The following is a 20,326-nucleotide window of genomic DNA, read 5'->3' as shown; positions in this document are numbered from 1 at the left end:
GATATCATAAAAGAAAAAAATACTACTAGTTTCATTTTAATTTGTACCATTAGAAAAATGCTCTTTTAGAATTTGTACCCTCTCTAAAAATAGAGAAAAAAAAGATTTTCGTAGGGTAGATTAGCAATTCAAATTAACGTATTACTGCGCATGCGTGGCGGAAAATCTATCTTGCAGCAGAAAAATATGCGATTTAAAAAAAAATATATGAATGCCTTCTTCTTAATTTGTACCATCTAAAAAATACATAAAACTAATTTGTATCCTTGTAGAATTTGAATAATACAATGTTTTTTGTGCGACTGAAATACTGTAAATTTTACAGGAAAATCTTTTATTTCTTAAGAAAAAAATATATTTCTAGCTTTACCTTAAATTTTACCCACTGAAAATAGTTTTATTGTAATTTTTACACTCTAAAATTTAATTAGACATGTTAATATACATAGTCCTAAGTTAACGTGTGTTCTTAAACTCCTATATCCAAAAACAGCTAATTACTCGGATGATAAAGTAGGAAACTCTGATAGGAAAAATATTTATTTCCTACAACAAAATACACCACCAGACTTGCCTAAATCAGTACCATTTAAAAAATAGTTATTTTGGTATTTGAACCCCTCGAAAATATTGAGAAAAAAATTAATTCATAGTCTAATTCGACGATTCTAATTTCGTGTCTTCCGCGCTGCGGAAAATTTCTTTTCTTGGCGGAAAAATTGTGAAATTTTAACGTAAAAGATTATGAATGTCTTCTTCTTAATTTGTACCATCTACGAAAACCAAAAATATAATTTATACCCCTGTAGAATTTGAATTATACAGCGTTTTTCTTAGAAACACAGTAAAATGCAAAATTTTAATAAAATTTATGATCCTGACAGATAAATGGTGAATTATCTTAAGAAAATTAAAGTAAATAGCTTTATGTCTATTTATACTATAAAAATTATCTAAATTTACTTTTTGTACCCCTCCTATTTATCAAGAAAAATAACATATTCGTACAGCAGTCTTACACATGTAAGTGCTGTCATTAGCATAGAGTGGTACAAAATTATGATTTTGGAATAAATGTATTTAAAAATTTTTATCACGGCGCAAAAATACTAGAAATTGAACGAAAAGAAAATGTTAATGAACTTGAAACTAATTGTACCATTGGAAAAAAATTATTTTGTAATTTGTATTCATCTAAAAAGCGCAGAAAAGCCAGAAAATCATATCTTTAAAAATCGATTCTCTTGGCGAGAAAATGTTGCAGTTCCGGAGAAAAAACCACTCAAAGGTATACCTGGTAATTTACATTACATTTAAAAACAAATATTTTAATTTGTACCTTCATGTGATGATGAATAAATCCTTTTTTTCCGTTGCAATACGGGAATTCAAATTAGCAAAACTTTTTGGTTTTTATACTTAATAGACAATAAAAAAACGTTATAAACCCGGATTTATTATTAATGCTATAATTAAAATACAGATTTATTAAAACGCAGACTATGTGTTAAAAACATTTAAGATAGTAGATACGCGTCCCGGGTCGTAGAAATATAGGAAACAAACGGGAACGGAAACTCGATCATTCCCTTTCGAATCGGGACACATGCCCCGCATGTGTTGCTCGTTAGCAACAGACGGCGACGGGGAAAACCTAATGAGGGTTCGCACGTTCGGGGAAAAACCCATTTCCCTTGCAGTCGAAAGGAAAAATCTAGGCCCAAAAATAGAAACACGCGTTTGGCTCTCGGTTATTTTGTACGATGCGTTTACTTTTAAGATTGTAATGCGGTATTTCTAACTCGCGAATTGATTAATTTGCCAAAGCCGAATGCGAGCCTCCCTCATAGCTCTACGCTCCATTGACGTGCACAGGCGCCTAAGCGTTTCTGTGGCCGTAAAGCCCTGACAGATTCGCAGAGTTCGCTCGCGAAGGCTGTAGACCTTTCCAAGAAAACTTCGGGTTTCAAAATACAGGTCACTATGACGGAAAGGGAAGGCTATTAGGCCGACCCGTGGACCGGTAGGATACTAAGCGGAAGAGTGAGCGAGACAGAGCGAGCGTAAGGAGGGTGTGGCTAATGCGGGTGCGATGGATCAGGCCCAATGAGGCCAACGACTCGATGCAGCCCCGACGGGGGCGAGAGTAGGGAGGATGGAATAAAGAAGTTACTCGACTCAGACCGATCTTCAATTTTTGTTTATCACGCGTAGAAAATAGGCAGATTTTGTTCAGAGTGTTGTTAATAAAATATCATTAAAACAAAAAGAAGTTCTTTGGATCAATCAACCTACAAACCCCTTTCTGCTCACTCCCGTCCCTTTCAATTAGTACCCCTGGTGAGACATACGAAACATTGAGCATAAAGTGTCAAAAAAGGTTAAAGTGAATAGTTTTGTGCGCGTCAGTGATTTCTGTCGTCTTAAATGGCTCCCTTAAACAGAAAACAGGCCCAGGTTCCTCAAGGAGGATAGCCCCCAGCAACACGAGCCAAAAGATGAGAGAAGCCACTACCTTCAGACAATTCAACCCGAAAAGACCCACCGCCAAAGAAAATGCGCAAGCAACTAGCGCGCAAAACGAAAGAGACGCAACAACGGCAACAGCAAAGAAATGCATCACCACCGCCATTAATCAATCTGCCGCGAGATGCGCAACAACAGAGAAATCCAGGGGAAGAAAGCCGGAACAACGTGCCCGCCGCCACAAACAACATACAACAAAGAGCCGGCCTAGCGACCCTCGACCAACAACAGCCCCCAGCGCATCAGACAGCAGCAAGGTACAACCCGCCCATCGAGCCAGAAATCATTCTCGCAGCGGGAACAACAGCGAACGGGGATGCAGAAAGCGATTTCGGCGATCGAATGACTCGCGAGTCAGGTACGATACTGAAAACGCTCTTATCTTATTATCGGATACAATAGCAAATACAATGCGTACGATTAGCGGCGTTAATAATGTAAATGCGAAACTGCCCGAATTTTCAGGGAAACCGTTGCGTTAGATACATTTAAAAAAACGTATTTCGATTCCGCGGAAAACTTCAGCGATCGTAGAAATATCGGGCGTTTAGCGCGGGCTTTGAAGAGTGACGCGTATGACCTGGTAGAGACCTTGCTAACTACGACAGATGATCCCGATAAGATAATAAAAGAACTCAATTTGCATTATGGAAATCGATTTTCAATCGCGAAATCAATTGTAGACGACTTGCAAAATTTGCCGAACTTGAAAGATGGAAAATGTAACTTAGTTTTGTTCGCGACTAAACTTAGAAGTGGGGTCGAAGCCTTAAAATCGTTAAAATTAAACGAGTACTTATACAGTATGGACATTCTTGAGAGCACCAAAAAAAAGATACCAGAGGAGATAAAGCTTTCATACAACCGATACGCGGGTAGCGCTCTTTCAGATAAGTTGGAGGATACGCCCCGATTAGAAAAACTTGCACTTTTTATCAGCGATGAGGCCGAAATGGCAATCCGCGCGGGCGTCTTTCATATAGACACAGTTAAACCAGCGAATAGTAGCAACAAAACCTCCTCGGGATCGTCAGGTAGGCGGGAGGGAATCACAAGAACGGCCGCAACGTATACGGTGATAAGGCAACCCGCGGAGGAAACCCGCGAGAAAGAAAGTGAACCGCGACGCGAATGTTTACATTGCCATCGGCAAAATCATAATGTACCCAATTACCGCGATTTCGCCAGAGAGAACGTCAATCGCAGGTGGTTTTTAGTAAAAAAGATGGGATTGTGCTACATTTGTTTGCGTCAGGGTCATGTGCGTCATCAGTGCGACAAGAAAAACGCTTACACAGTTTGCAGATATAACCACCATACCTTTCTGCATGCCGTAAAAAATAATAACCGTAACGCGTCGAATCGTGACAAGAATAGGGAAGAAAATTGTAACGATCAAAGACGCGATGATCGCAGAGAGAGCCAACGCCGTGACGATAGAGACAATAATAGAAATATGTGTGATTCGCCGGGTCGAAAAGATTGACTAGATTGGAGGGTAGGTTTTTTGCGCATTGTGCCACTAAGAGTTCAAGGTCCGAACGGGGAAGCCGCGACGTGCGCGTTGTTAGATGGAGGGGCAACAACAACGTTAATAGACTTGCAATTTGCGCGAAATTTAGGCTTACAAGGACAGCAAATAGAAATTAGATTAACGGGTTTGCACGAATTTGAGAAGCGGATATGTTGCGAGAAGGTGGCGTTCGTTGTTGACGGTCCGTTCGGGAAACAACAGATTGAGCACGCGTTAATTGTTCCGCGATTAAATCTGTCGCGTCAAACTTTATCAGTCGATTTCGCGGCACATATTAAAGAACGCGAGAGCATCGTTTTACATCCGTATGAGAATGCACCGGTAAATATTCTTATTGGGCAAGACAATTGGCCTTTAATTATGAGCAAAGAATCGCGTCGACTCGGAAATGGTGGACTTGTAATTTCGCGCACGCTTTTGGGTTGGACGGTACACGGTTTTACTCGAGAAGGGGAACGATTAAACAAAGAACTCAACGTATATTTTTCAAGCCTTTCCGAAGAAACCTCGACTCACGAAGAGCAGTTGAAAATTGAAAAATTAGAGCGCACGATTTACGAATATTTAGAACTCGAAAATCTAGGTTTTTCATCACAAGAGACGAATGATACTAAACATGACAGGGCACGGGCGATTTTAGAAGCAACTTCGCGTTTAAAGAACAACGAGTGGAAAACGGGGTTACTTTGGAAGCCAGGAGTAATGCCGAAAATAAACAGTAGGGCGACAGCGTTGAAGAGACTTTTCGCGTTAGAGAGAAAGTTGGACAGGAATCCCGATTTCGCGGAACGGTATTACAAAGAGATGGATAGGTTAAAAGAAAACGGGTACGTAAAAAAGATTTCGAAAGATGTGATGAGGCCACGCGAATTCTACGTGCCGCACTTTGGGGTGCAAAACATTAATAAACCCGGCAATGTAAGACTCGTTTTCGACGCCGCAGCAAAAACGGGAGGAGTCTCGTTGAATGACTTACTCAAGACCGGCCCCGATTTACTTGAGTCCTTACTTGGGGTACTAATGCGTTTCCGTCAATATCCTATCGCGGTTAAAGCAGACATTAAAGATATGTACTTGCGAGTAAAGCTAGTAGAACGCGATCGGGGTGCGCAAAGATTTCTGTGGCGAGGCGCGAATCGAACTGAGGAGCCGAACATCTACGAGAACACTAGCTTGATTTTCGGGTCAAAATCTTCTCCGTGTAGCGCGATCTACATAAAAAATAAGAATGCAGAAAGATTCGCTCACATCAAGCTGGAAGCGGTTCGTAGCATCATAAAAAATAGCTACATGGATGATTACCTTTCGTCGGGAAAATCCATCTCCCAAATGAGGTCGCGTGTTAACGATGTGAGCCAAATTAATAGGACCGCGAATTTTCTCATGCACGGTTGGGCCTCGAACGACTCGCGTGTCGTTGAAGATGTAAACAGAGAAAATAGATTAGATACCGCAGAGAAGGCGAACCTCTGTAATAAGGAAGAATGGACTCTGGGCGTGTTTTGAGATAGAGAAAACGATTCCTTTAGTTTTAATGTAGGCTTAAATAAAATTCGTGCGAATTTATTGCGAGACGAAGATAAACCGACGAAACGGGAATTTTTAAGCATCGCGATGTCTGTTTATGACCCGCTCGGTATAATCGCGCCGTTCACGATTCAAGCGAAGTTAATTTTACAAGACATTTGGCATAGTGGGATCGGTTGGGACTCGCGAATCCGGCAAGAGGAATTCAAAACGTGGTTAAAATGGTTAATGAATCTCGCGAAAATGGAGACATGCAAGATCCCGCGTTGTTATATTGCCAGGGAAACCGATTACGCGAACACAACGCTGCATACATTTTGTGATGCAAGCACGAAAGCTTACACGACGGCCGCGTATCTTAGATCCGAAACCCATGACGGGGAAGTTCATGTTTCTCTCGTTTTCGAGAAAGCTCGCGTCACGCAGAAAAAACCAATGACGATACCGCGACTAGAACTGCAAGCGGCAGTTCTGGGGGCAAAAATCGCGGCCATGATTCAGCGAGAACTCGAAATCAAAATCTCGGAACGCATCTTTTGGTCCGACTCAACGACGGTGCTTCACTGGATTCGCGGAGAACCGAGGGAAAAACAACCTTTCGTCGCAAATAGACTAGGTTATATCGGGGAGGAAACAAAGCTATCTGAATGGCGATGGGTTCCAACGAGTCTGAATCCCGCAGACGAGGCGACGCGCTCAACTGATAAACCAATGAAGTCAAGCGATAGGTGGCTAACCGGGCCCGACTTCTTACGTAAAAGCCCCGAATCATGGCCAAAACAAAAGGCCCTTCCGGAGTCCGAAAAGCGCGAAATTAATAAACTCGAGTCTCGCAGACTATTTGTCGGTACCATGCTGGCCGATCCTCCGAAAATAGGCGAAGTTTCGTTAGTGGTTAGACTACTTGGTTGGCGGAGAATGAGACGAACGATGGAATACGCGAGAAAATATTTTCAGTATTGGCATTACAAGGCTCGCGCGCACTCAAAAGCCCTCGACATCACCGGGACTCATTAGCCAAAAGAGCGAGACCGCGTCAGATATCGCAATAAAGGGAGAGGAGACGTGGTTCCGGATAATTCAAGCGGCGTACTTTTCGAATGAAATCCGCGCGTTAAAACGGGGAAAGGAAATAGCTCGAGGAAGTAAATTGTATAGGCTAGGTGCGTTTATCGACAACGGTGATTTGCTACGAGCAAGGGGGCGCATCGATACTAAAATTGCAACTGATTGGTTGAGACACCGACCGATTATTTTAGACGCAAATCACTACGCGACTAAATCATTAATTGCCGAGTATCATCGACGTTACGACCACGCGAACAATCAAACGGTGATTAATGAACTACGCCAGCGCTTCCACATCGTGGGACTACGTACGCGTCTGAAATGGCTGGCAAAGAATTGTATAACGTGTCGATTGCGCAGAGCCGTGCCGTCAAATCCGCCAATGGCAAACTTACCCGCGTGCCGCGTTGCGTACGGTCAACGGCCCTTTACGTTCTTGCGGGATCGATTATTTCGGCCCAATGTTCATGAAGATTGGTCGCCGAAGGGAGAAATGATGGGGTGTGCTCTTCATGTGTATGACGACGCGATCGATAGACGTGGAGTTAGCACAGACTCTGAACGCGAGCTCAGCCATTATGGCCATCCAGAGGTTAGCTAGTCGTAGGGGTTTTCCACGCGAAATATTCAGTGACAATGGGACTAATTTCGTTAAGGCAGAGAAAGAATTACGCGAAGCGATCGTAAAAATGTCGGAAACAGTAGAAGAGCAAACGCGTTTCTCGGCGACGAACAACTTTAAATGGAACTTCAATCCCCCAGACGCTCCTCATATGGGGGGAGCGTGGGAGCGATTAATTCGTTCGGTTAAGATCGCGCTATACCATGTGCTCAACGATCAAGCTCCAACGAAAGAAGCTCTTTTGACACTTCTTAACGAAATCGAACACATGGTGAATTCGCGCCCTCTCACTCATGTATCGGTCGATCCCGAAGACGAAGAGGCCCTAACGCCAAATCATTTTTCAATAGGTTCGTCGTCCGGTCATTTGCACCTGGAGAAGTACGAGAAAGAAATAGAAAGCCCGCGCAAAAATTTCGAGACTATACAGAACATGGCGAACGGTTTTTGGAAACGGTGGCTGCGCGAGTATTTGCCAACCCTACTTCCGCGCTCAAAATGGGTAACGCCGACGGAACCGATAAATATAGGAGACATAGTTTTAATAGTTGATTTGCAAGGACCTCGTAATTCGTGGCGAAAGGGAAAGGTCACCGAGACCTATCCGAACATTTCAGATGGGATAGTACGAATTGTTAAAGTACGTTCGAAGCAAAAAGAGTTCATGCGACCTGTGCATAAACTCGTAAAAATATTTAGTCCATGAAAGTATAAAATTGCGTAAATTCTTATACTGGGGGGAGGTTGTTAAAAACATTTAAGATAGTAGGTACGCGTCCCGGGTTGTAGAAACATATAACAAATAAGCCAAATGTGATGTTCGTATCACTTATAAATAAAATAATTCGAACTCTCGTAGTCTAGCTAATGAGTAAGAATTTGTTTCCAATGATTTTACTCTAATTGTCAAGAAAATAGATAAATAAATCAAATATAAGTAATTCGAATATACATAAATAGGTATAATGTTTCGAGGAAAGTCAGACAATGCCTTAGTTTCTTATGGTGCGAATTGTCCCATAAGCAAAGCTAAAGTCTTTCTTTGATAGGATATAATTCGGCCCAAGTTTCTTATAGCGCGAGATGTTCTATAAGTCGAGCTCAAATTATAAGGAAAGGATAGTCTTGCTCAGTTAATCACAATGAGAGAAAGAACTTAGGTATAATCCAAGTTTATTCAGACTCATGCGCTCACCTTGCAAGGCTAGAAGTGAATGCTAGCCTGTGCAAAGGTGGGCCTATTTATACACAGATTTTCCCGCTTATTTTTGCAGGAGAGATTTCATCGAAAATTCGAGAGACATTCGCGAATTTTGAGAAATGAGTTTTCTTAATTTACCAGTAAAAGCATGTAGATTCATAATATCATAACAAAAATCACATTCAATTATGAAATAATAATGAATATCAATATGCAAAGTTGATTTATTTATTACGTTAACATATGAAATATTAGAAAAATGTAAATAAGTCATATGCAAAATGAATAAGTATAAAACATGAGTAAGAATTAGTTTCATTAATAACAGATGAATAATAACTGTTATTAGTAAATAAACAATTAATAATTTATTTAAACAATAAGTTATATATAGAACGAAAATATTAAGTTTATACTTGATAATGATAACTTTATGATTTAGAAATCTTAGATAATTAATCTAATAATTGCATAATAAGATTAGAAAAAACCGTTACAAATATGAAAAATTAGTCATAATTCAAATGTTATTAATTAATTTAAATAATTAATTTTGGAGAATACTTCCAAAATTAATCAACTATAAAGTTATATGAAAATTTAATAATTTTCTATTGTAAATATTGTAATATCACGTTAATTAACTTTATTAGTTAATAACTTTTGACGACACTATTGGCGATAATTGTATATTGTATAAAATCAACAAATAATAAATTCTGTGAAGTTTACATGTGTTAAAAACTTAATATTAATGGTTATTTACTGGTAAATTAAGAAAACTCATTTCTCAAAATTCGCGAATGTCTCTCGAATTTTCGATGAAATCTCTCCTGCAAAAATAAGCGGGAAAATCTATGTATAAATAGACCCACCTTTGCACAGGCTAGCATTCACTTCTAGCCTTGCAAAGTGAGCGCATGAGTCTGAATAAACTTGGATTATACCTAAGTTCTTTCTCTCATTGTGATTAACTAAGCAAAACTATCCTTTCCTTATAATTTGAGCTCGACTTATAGAAAATCTCGCGCTATAAGAAACTTGGGCCGAATTATATCCTATCAAAGAAAGACTTTAGCTCTGCTTATGGGACAATTCGCACCATAAGAAACTAGGGCATTGTCTGACTTTCCTCGAAACATTGTACTTATTTATGTATATTTGATTTACTTATTACATTTGATTTATTTATCTATTTTCTTGACAATTAGAGTAAAATCATTGGAAACAAATTCTTACTCATTAGCTAGATTACGAGAGTTCGAATTATTTTATTTATAAGTGATACGAACATCACACATAGGAAACAAACGGGAACGGAAACTCGATCATTCCCTTTCGAATCGGGACACTTGCCCCGCATGTGTTGCTCGTTAGCAACAGACGGCGACGGGGAAAACCTAATAAGGGTTCGCACGTTCAGGGAAAAACCCGTTTCCCTTGCAGTCGAAAGGAAAAATGCAGGCCCAAAAATAGAAACACGCGTTTGGCTCTCGGTTATTTTGTACGATGCGTTTAATTTTAAGATTGTAATGCGGTATTTCTAACTCGCGAATTGATTAATTTGCCAAATCCGAATGCGAGCCTCTCTCATAGCTCTACGCTCCATTGACGTGCACAGGCGCCTAAGCGTTTCTGTGGCCGTAAAGCCCTGACAGATTCGCAGAGTTCGCTCGCGAAGGCTGTAGACCTTTCCAAGAAAACTTCGGGTTTCAAAATACAGGTCACTATGACGGAAAGGGAAGGCGATTAGGCCGACCCGTGGACCGGTAGGCTACCAAGCGAAAGAGTGAGCGAGACAGAACGAGCGTAAGGAGGGTGTGGCTAATGCGGGTGCGATGGATCAGGCCCAATGAGGCCAACGATTCAATGCAGCCCCGGCGGGGGCGAGAGTAGGGAGGATCACCGCCGAGTTTAGGCATGGGCCTACCTGGGCCCAGGCCGGGGCCCCGCCGTGGAAACCAGGCCGCGCGAACATGAAAAATATCAGCTACGTAATGAAGAAACACTTCAGAAAAATTTTAAAATTGCCAATAAATTTGCGCAATACTAGATAAAATTAATGTAAATATTTTTGAAAGGAATTGGTAATCATTCTAACTGAATAGTATTCAAAATCAGATTCGAATTTAAAATTTGAACCCAAAATAAATAGAGTGAAGGTAATACGTAGGTTTTTCTTTGAAGAAACGTAGAAAGAATTCGACTCGCGAGTTACTGACTGAGCAACCAAACGAAAAATATCACTGTTCGAAATCTCAGTTCGACTTTGTAACATATTAAATATTATATAAAATATTGATAAATTTGAAAGTATCACGCATGGTTAGGCATTTTTCGTACTCATTTTATAAGATTTATCAGGCTTGAAAATTTAATTCATAGTGTACAGACCTGATTATTTATATAAAAGATACAATAATTACAATAATATTCCCAAAGATTGCTGATCACTTGTTGCTCTAGTTATTTTCTTATTGTATGTAAATTCTATCAATATAACATGATAAATTGATATCATTTAATTTTGAAAGAAGATTGTATACGATATTTTTTACGGTATGGTCGGAGGGATCCGCGAACTTGAAACCTCGCGAGTTTTCGGAAACAGTGTCGCCGAGCGTCGCGTGTCATTTTTTTTTCTAGGGAGTCGAGAGAACAGTGGCGTCGACCATATTGCAAAAACAACAGAGTTTGTTTAGTCGTGCGTGCTTTCAACGTATGTACATACACGGTATTAGCAAAATACTGAGCCGTATAAACGTTTTTCCATCTCATTTTTGACTGCTCAAACTGTAGTGATGCACAAACCTATTTAAAAAATAAAAGTGACATACATATAAAATACAAATAGGATCAAATCGCACTCTATTTCTATTGTTATTTTGTTGGACTTGTACGAGATTGTAAGTATGCAAATCATATTGTCTCTTGTTTGTTTCAGTTATTTAATAAATTGAATTCCGAAAGGAATTCCTGTGCAATCTCGTTGATACATTATGTTATTTTTTAAAGGTATCTTGAACTTAGCTAGAATGAATAACAGAGTCTACGAAAGTGGAGCTGCGAAACGAAAGAAAGCCAAACAAGCTTCAGCTGCAAGGGACAAGTTACCGAAAATTGATGCGTTTCTTGCAAAAACAATACCTGCTCCCGAAGGAGGAAACATTGAAAATGAACAAGGTAATTTGGAAAATGCTCAAAATGGAAATGATAAAAATAAGGCTGTAAGTAATATTAATAAAATCGAAAATGTTGCGGAAGGCACAAAAAACTCTATTGAAGTTGTCGATGAGTATGCTATGCAACAAGGTGAACGAGTGGCAATCGTTGACTGTGTATTAAGTACTCTAAGTAGTGGTAACAGTGAGATTTCTAGTTATGAGCTTGATCCAGAGCTGTGGAAAATTGAGAAAAATATATTTGATTATTGGATTAGACAGGGGCCTCATAAAAATATTGAGAACGATTTTCGAAAATCCTTGCGCGTAAATCAAGAAGGCGAAAAAATAAAAAATCGTTATCTCACGAAGAGTGCTTTTAAGAGAGAGCTTCCTAACGGCGAACTGGTTGATCGCGAATGGCTTATATATTCTCCAAGTTCCGGTAGAGTGTATTGTTTTTCTTGTCGTCTTTTTTCTGACAGCAATTCACCCTTCGCAAAAACAGGGTTTAATGACTGGAAACACGCTCATGAAGCTTTGAAAGAGCACGAAAACAGCATAGACCACAGAAAAAGTATGCTGACTTACTTAGAACGGAAAAAAGCAATCAATTGTATTGACTCTCAGTTGGCAAAACAATTTGCAAATTAACAATTGTATTGGAGAAGTATTCTAGAATTTTCAGTTGACGTAATCGTTTTTTTAACATCGAGAGGCCTCCCTCTTTGAGGCAGTAGTGAGAAATTCAGAGACAAAAGCAATGGCAATTACTTGGGAATGTTAGAGTTGATTAGTAAACACAACCCTCTACTAAGGGAACACATAAAAAAGTATGGAAACGCAGGGAGTGGAGTGACTAGTTATTTGTCTCATTCAATTGCTACTGAACTATCAGAAATTTTAGCAATGAAGTTGCTAAATCTTATTATAACGGAATTAAAAATTGCCAAGTATTATTCTATCTCAGTAGATTCTACCGTTGATAGAAGTCACACTGATCAACTAACGTTCGTCGTCCGGTACGTTATAAACGGAAAAGCAGTCGAACGATTTCTACAATTCATACAAATTACAAAGCACGACGGCGAATACTTATTTAATGTTGTAGTCGGATTTTTAAATCACTATGGCATCGCTATTGCTGATTGTCGAGGACAGGGGTACGATAATGCACCTAATATGTCTGGCTGCTACAGTGGCTTACAAGCAAGGTTTAAAGTACTCTGTCCCGAAGCCGTTTTTGTTGGTTGTTCTTGCCATTCGTTGAATTTAGTTGGCGTACATTCATGTTCTTGCCACGTTGAACTGATATCATTTTTCAACCATGTACAGGGTCTGTACGTTTTTCTCTCGGCTTCGCCGTATCGATGGAATGTTTTGAATTGTCAAAATATAACTTTAGTATTGAAGGCATTGTGTGGTACGCGTTGGTCTGAAAGAGCAGACGCTGTTCATGCATTGAAAGAAGGTTATCCTAAAGTTATAGAAACCTTGACATTCTTAAAAGACGATGATAGGTTGGACAAAGATGCTCAGCACCAAGCTTCCTGTTTACTCAGCAAAATGAATGAAATAGAAACAGCTTTTCTCACGATTTTCTGGAATGAAGTATTAGCTCGTATGAATAAAACATCCACAGTCTTACAAAAAGAGAGTGCGCATCTGGCTGTTACTGTAGAATTACTTACGTCGTTGGAAGTTTTTGTAAAAAGCTTGCGAACGAAATTTGACCACTACGAAGCTGAAGCTAAAAAATTAGTAAGCACTGAAACCTATAAAACCATGAATAAACGCGCTAAAAGAATAAGTACCAGAATTGAGCATCCAAGTAACTCGTCAGAAAATACAGTTTTGCAGGGGAAAGAAAAATTCAAAGTCGAAGTTTTCTTCGTAGCAATCGATAGGCTGTCAGCTGAATTATCTCGCAGAAGTGAGCAATACAAAATTTTGTTGGAAAGATTTTCTTTCATTATAGATATTTTGGATTTAGATGACAATGGGATTGAAAAATCAGCTGAGAAATTATGTGAATACTATCCAAAGGATTTGGACAGCGCAAATATAGCTTCAGAGTTTGTTCACTTCAAGAGTTATCTGTCAATCAAAGCTGAATTCAAAGGAAAAGTGTGCATCGGTGAAATTTACAAATTTATGTATGACCAGAATCTCTTTAAGGTTTTTACGAATGTTGAAATTTCACTAAGAATTTTGTTGAGTATTATGCCAACCAGCGCTAGTGGAGAAAGATCTTTTTCAAGACTCAAATTAATTAAAGACGAGCACCGCACTACCATGTCTCAAAAACGTTTGAATGAGTACAGTCTTCTATGTATTGAGAATGAATTATTAGAGACAATAGATTTTAAAGAAATTATAGAAGAATTTGTCAATAAAAAAATTAGAAAGAAATGTTTTTAAATAAAAGCGAGAGAAAAAGAATGTTCTAAAATAATAAATAAGATTGGATATAAATGTTGTTTTTTTTTTCACCTAAATAGTTTAAGAAAATCATTTCGAAAATTTCTTGGCAAATCATCCGCCTTAAGTAGGCCCCGCCGTCTTTTTGGCCCAGGGGTCGGAAAAGGTCTAAACTCGGCTCTGGGGAGGATGGAATAAAGAAGCGACTCGACTCAGACCGATCTTCAATTTTTGTTTATCACGCGTACAATATAGGCAGATTTTGTTCAGAGTGTTGTTAATAAAATATCATTAAAACAAAAAGAAGTTCTTTGGATCAATCAACCTACAAACCCCTTTCTGCTCACTCCCGTCCCTTTCACTATGTTTAATAGAACATTCGTTTAATTTTAATAAATAAGCTGATTTGAAAAATAAACGTGTATGAAAATCTACTATTTTAAATTGCATTTACTTTCAATCCTATCAATATGAAATATATATATTACATCACTATGTTTGTTGAGTCGGTGAGAAATTATGCTGTAAGAATCAAGTAAATGCGCAGGCATTTTGGTGAGTAAACCAAGGGTCGTCATTTTTTCGAAATTACTGCCTACATTCAAAACTGTGCATGTATGAAAAATCTTTGAAGTATCTAAAGTATATAGCAGTAACAAATCATTAAGTTTTATCTTCATTACAGTTCATTAGTACGAAATTTTATGATAGAAACTGCATAAAAAATTGCTAATAAACCGTTCCTATTCCATCGGCTATTTTCTCCATGTATCTGTAGCACTTTATTGCTGGTTGAAGTAAAGAAGAAATTCGAGTAGAATTAATCGATTTAAATTCACATATCTTGTTCCAAATTAAACATAGGTTTTACAGTACACATTATAAATATCATGTTTATGAAAATGATTGTGAGAATTGCCGAATTTTATTTAATGTTGAATTCTTTATTATATAAATATATAAATAGACAATTTTCATTCAAGAAACAACATTGGTTGTATATCATAGCCGTTATAACGTGAGCTTTGTAGTAGACAATAAGAAGTAATAATTAAGTATCGATACAATATGAACATTTTTATAATCTACCACGTCGTGTAAAATAGAAAAATACGAACATTATTCCTACTCGCGACTGTCTTATAATATGCAATCCAAGAATTACAAAAATTCGCTTGCATTAAAATATATTGATTTCCTTCACAATTATTTAGAATATGAAGTTCGTTTGTAAAAATTATTAGGACGCAAGCTGCGACTTTATCTTATCAATTATCTGCTGTAACTTTGAAGACTCATATAATAACACTCGCCTGTATGGGGTCATTATTTTATAATCACCTTACTCCTATGCACGAGAAAGATCGTTATCCGAATCTTTCTCAATGGAAAATTCAAACCTGAAAGTAGCTTTCTCTGCAAAAATCTTTTCCTCTGGATTGTTATTATAATATTTGGTTCTTATGGAGTACTACATCTTTACGTTTGTTATTCTTTTTGCATTCTATTATACACTATATTATCTGCTCTCTATTAGGAACATATTCAGATTCTCCTTTAAGTTTTTCTGCTGAAATTGTTAAGAAATAATTAGACCATTTATTTTGTTAAAAGATAGATTAGAAGTAGTGTATATGAATATTCTTACCTAATTCTGCAACTACTGTAGTAGTATTTTTATAAGCTTAATGGACATTTTCGATTGTTGACAGAAAAGATTAAACATCTTTATGTTTTCAAGTAATTCAATCGATCGTCTAAATCGTTATAAAATACAATTCTTCTATTTTGTACAGCTAAAATTTTTTCACGTTGATCAGCAACTTGCAGTTTACTTTCCCAAATCAAATTTTTATCTATAGAAAAATCTAAACACATTTAAATAATCACAAGTATGAATGAAAGACAGCGGGTTTACAGCTACTAAAAAAGGCTCTTGTAACATCGATAGCTTTCGTAATGCTGTTCTAGCTACTGTTCTAGAAAATGTATATTCTAATCTAAAGTTTTGAATAGGACTTCCAACTAAATTATTTTTTGTTTCTGTTGGTATTTAGGTAGGTATAATGAATTGAATCAGTTAACCAATTAGCTTTCATATTGCAATTCTAAAATAATACTATGAAATCCTTTTGGCAGGATGATCATAATAACCATATCGTTGATAACCAATCATCATATATAGTATATATGTGATCTATTAATCTCATGTCAATAATGTATTTATTTATATAATTGTATAAATATTCATAACTATGTACATTACATCTAGTCATGTAGCAATTCTTTCATCCACAAAAAAGTGGAAAATGAAGTCACAAGTTTAATTCAACTTAATCTTTCTTATTTCGGTTGTGAGAAGTATAAATATTACCGATTTGATATCTATAGTATATATCTGAAACATGACCTGGTAAAACTGTGTCAAAACTTTATATATTTGTTTATTTTTAGTTTGAGTCTCTTGTATATTCATACAAGGAAAAATAACCTAAAATGAATAAATTAGATTTTTTGGTATTTTTATAACTAGAAACTTTATATTACAACACAAGAAAATTAACCACAAAAGACTATCATTAAACAATTAATTTTTTTTTCTATTTCATTTCAATGAAATAAGACAAAAATTAAATTGACAAACCTTTTAACAGTCCTCTTGTATGTAGTAATTCAATAGTTTCTTCCACAGCAATGTTGCCCTAGTGAGATATCTCAATACTTCTTTCAAGTTTCTTAACAGTTAAAAATTTATTGTTGTTTTCAAAATGTACTGTTAATTTTTCTTGTACGAAAGAAACTTTTTTATTATAAGGACCATAAGTAATGTAGAATCATTGGGAGTAATTGGTTTAATATTCGTGTAGTTTTCAATACTTCTAAAAGGTACAAAGACCATGGTAGTTTGTTTGTTGACAGAGTATGGCATAAACATATAAAGGTTTCCTACATATTTGACCAATGTCAGAATGGCTTTTGTTCCTTTATGTATCTTTAACTTCGACTTTGAGCTCCGGTCTGTCATACTCTCTGAGCAATGCAGATATGTAACTCAAATATGTCCTTTTACTTGGCATCAAATACAAATTCCAACTTTTGTATCATCACATCAAAGGTATTCAAAGAACGAATAAAAAATTGTAAATAATGAGGTATGTAAATACGGGCTGTCTACTCCGAAACACCTATTTTTAAACATTGAGAGAAACATTGATTAATTCAAAATAAAAAATTTATTTTATGTGGTGCAATTGAATACAGACCAGGACATTTTGTGGCACATTGTTACAATGCTAAATATAAGTATTGGGAAGAAAAAAACGACCTGCATGAATGTTCCATTAAATATTATAAAAATTTTCCAAAGATAAAGATTGCCAGCATTCTTTATATTAGATGGGAAAATGATGTGAAATACTAATTAAATTACCTTGTAAGAGAACGTTAAATATAGTAATACACTGTGGTAGATAATGTGCCTAAAACTTATAGGAAATTCATGACATTCATGGATTCATAATGCATTATTATCAAAATCAAAATAAACATTGTCACCTTTGAATAAGTCCCAGCGTTGAACTGAATAATACACAGAACTTGTACACGTAAAAGCTATTTCACAACTCACAGCATCAAACCGTAAAGATGCCTATTTTTCACTTGATCAAGTGGTGTGAATATTGTAATATTTATTTTGCAAAACTTATTTCAAAAGTCTGCACAAAATTTTGTTGATAATCACTTTCAAATAAGAACATAAAAACTCGCAAGGAAAAATCTAACCTTTCATATAACTTACAGAAAAAACGTTACAGATTGCTTAAAAATTATCATCTTGTGTATTTATCAAGTACAACAAATAAAAATCTATGTTAAAAAACAACAAAGTTCAATAGTCTGCTATTAACCTCTTTTTCAAAACAACTCAAACGTTGGAACGATGGACTGGAACAACAGCCGACAGCAGTACGGCCATGGTTATAAAAGAGACCTAGAGGCATCACGGCTATCTAGAAAAATTCAGTTTTTCATACTCCTGGGTTAAACATCGGATTCTCATCGCTGCATGAATACGATTCTTCACATCGCTGTCGCTAGGTGTAGTTGTATGAATGACATAGATGCGCTACGACTATATAAAAATGACTTTCTTAGCGTCATATCGGAGTCATCGGAGTGCATCAGTATATGAAAGCTGTGACGCTGAAGTGTATACTGTCAACTGTGTACTGTGGTTTATGGTATAAAATGTGGATAGAAGTGAGAATAAGCTGTGAAATATATAATTAATATTTTAAGTCCTTAAGATGGTGGAAATATAATTTGCAAATTTAGACAATTTTTTCAATAATTTGAATTAGAGAATTAACAACTATTATTATAGATAAAAGTTTAGATGCTTTGCTGAATAGTTTTTTCATTTCAGGTTTACTTCAGTTCTAGTGCAATTGTGATTAAAGCTGGAAAAATTCATATAACTAATTGTAGAAATCATGAAGTAATATCCATTTTCTAGCAATCTGCAGTGAAGTGGTATAGCTGTTCTCTAGTTTTGGCTATTTTCATGTAACATTCGAGGTAGACACTATTTTATTATAAACAATTATTACTATATTTAACGTTCTCTTACAAGGTAATTTAATTAGTATTTCACATCATTTTCCCATCTAACATAAAGAATGCTGGCAATCTTTATCTTTGGAAAATTTTTATAATATTTAATGGAACATTCATGCAGGTCGTTTTTTTCTTCCCAATACTTATATTTGGCATTGTAACAATGTGCCACAAAATGTCCTGGTCTGTATTCAATTGCACCACATAAAATAAATTTTTGATTTTGAATTGCCAAATGTACTATTAAATCAGATAAATAAGTAGATATTGTAGATTCATTTCTATTTAAACTTTGGTATGCATTCTCCACATCTATCCATAGATAAGGTCCTAAAATATTTGTACATACCAGTCCTTTTTCCATACAATTTTGACACTGGTAAATCTTTTGTGAAAAATAGATATTCAATTGTTCTTCTAAATTCTCATAATTATTTATTTTAGCAATGGATGTCTTTGGAAGAGGTGTCACTGGTTTTTTCATCATCTTGGAATACCCACACAGTCTACACTCTTGATGTTCTGTGGTGCATTCATACTGGCTTCATATTTTTAACATAATTATGATTTGTTTCTATTTCGATTTTCTTAAATAATTCAATCTTTGAATCTATAGGTGAAGAAGTAGCTGTCAGTTGATGAGAAGAAGGAATAACAGAGAGCTGATCCACGGATTTTAGATTACTATCAACACTACCAACGTTACTAACATTCAATGAAATTCCATCTACCTCACAATCATCGATGGACTGTTCAAATTGCAGTTGCAATGGATAAGTTGTTTGACCAAATTTTTTCCATTTATCACTTTCAAAAAGATAACTGCTGCATCTACTCTTTTGTATATTTACTTGTCTTTTTTCATTTATTTTTTTCAAGATTAAATTATTCAATTCGCTTCTTCTCATTTTCACATCTGAATCTATGTTTTTGCAATATTCCAAAACAAATTTATCTGACCTTATTGGTACTCTGTTATACAAAACGTTGTCTTTGACATCCCTAAATGTAGCTTCACTTCTTGATGATGTAGCAACTTTCTCTTCGATTCCAAATATTTTCAGCGTAGTATTTGTGCAGCAAGGAAATTCATGACAAAGTTCAATTAACTTTTCCGCAAAAGAAGGATAACAATAATCATTATCTAGAAGAAACTCATTATCCGTAAGGTTTTGTAAACCTATACTGTCAATGAGTCCATTTATGCTTTTGTTATCTTCTTCTTTATAGTTTTTTTCAGTTACTATAACTACATTTAAGTCTTCATTTTCTGTTGTTCTTGATTTAATATTGTCATCGAACTCAAATGATTTGATCAATTTTATTATTAAACCAAAAGCTTTAGTACAGTCACTGTTGCATGTTTTACTATATGCAAGTGTGATTACAACTTTAAAAAATATTTCAAAGTTCAGCAAACTGTCGATTGTAGATAGAATACCTAAACAATGTCTGTATAATTGTTGCACTTTTGAAGGCATTTTCGTGAAATTCGGCCAACGCTCTATGAGATGGACTAAATGAGATATATCTGTTGCCATTTGTGTATACAATGTATGACTCTTTAATTCACCTTTTAAAAGCAACAGACATATATTATTATATTGTTTAAATGTAACATTGTTTAGTCCTAAGCATAAATCGTTTCT

General features: G+C 36.3%; 1 pseudogene; it reads right to left on the bottom strand.

Moving 5' to 3' along the window:
• Positions 1-15,574: 15,574 nt before the first annotated feature.
• LOC131664100 (dolichyl-diphosphooligosaccharide--protein glycosyltransferase subunit 1-like) lies at positions 15,575-17,137 on the bottom strand (annotated as a pseudogene).
• Positions 17,138-20,326: the final 3,189 nt, after the last annotated feature.

The sequence above is a fragment of the Phymastichus coffea genome, unplaced genomic scaffold (genome assembly GCF_024137745.1).
Source record: "Phymastichus coffea isolate CEN01 unplaced genomic scaffold, Cenicafe_Pcof_1.1 PCOF00040, whole genome shotgun sequence".
In the NCBI taxonomy this organism is placed as follows: Eukaryota; Metazoa; Arthropoda; class Insecta; order Hymenoptera; family Eulophidae; genus Phymastichus; species Phymastichus coffea.
Note: the sequence above shows the minus strand (reverse complement) of the source record. Positions and strands in the feature narration are given on the sequence as shown.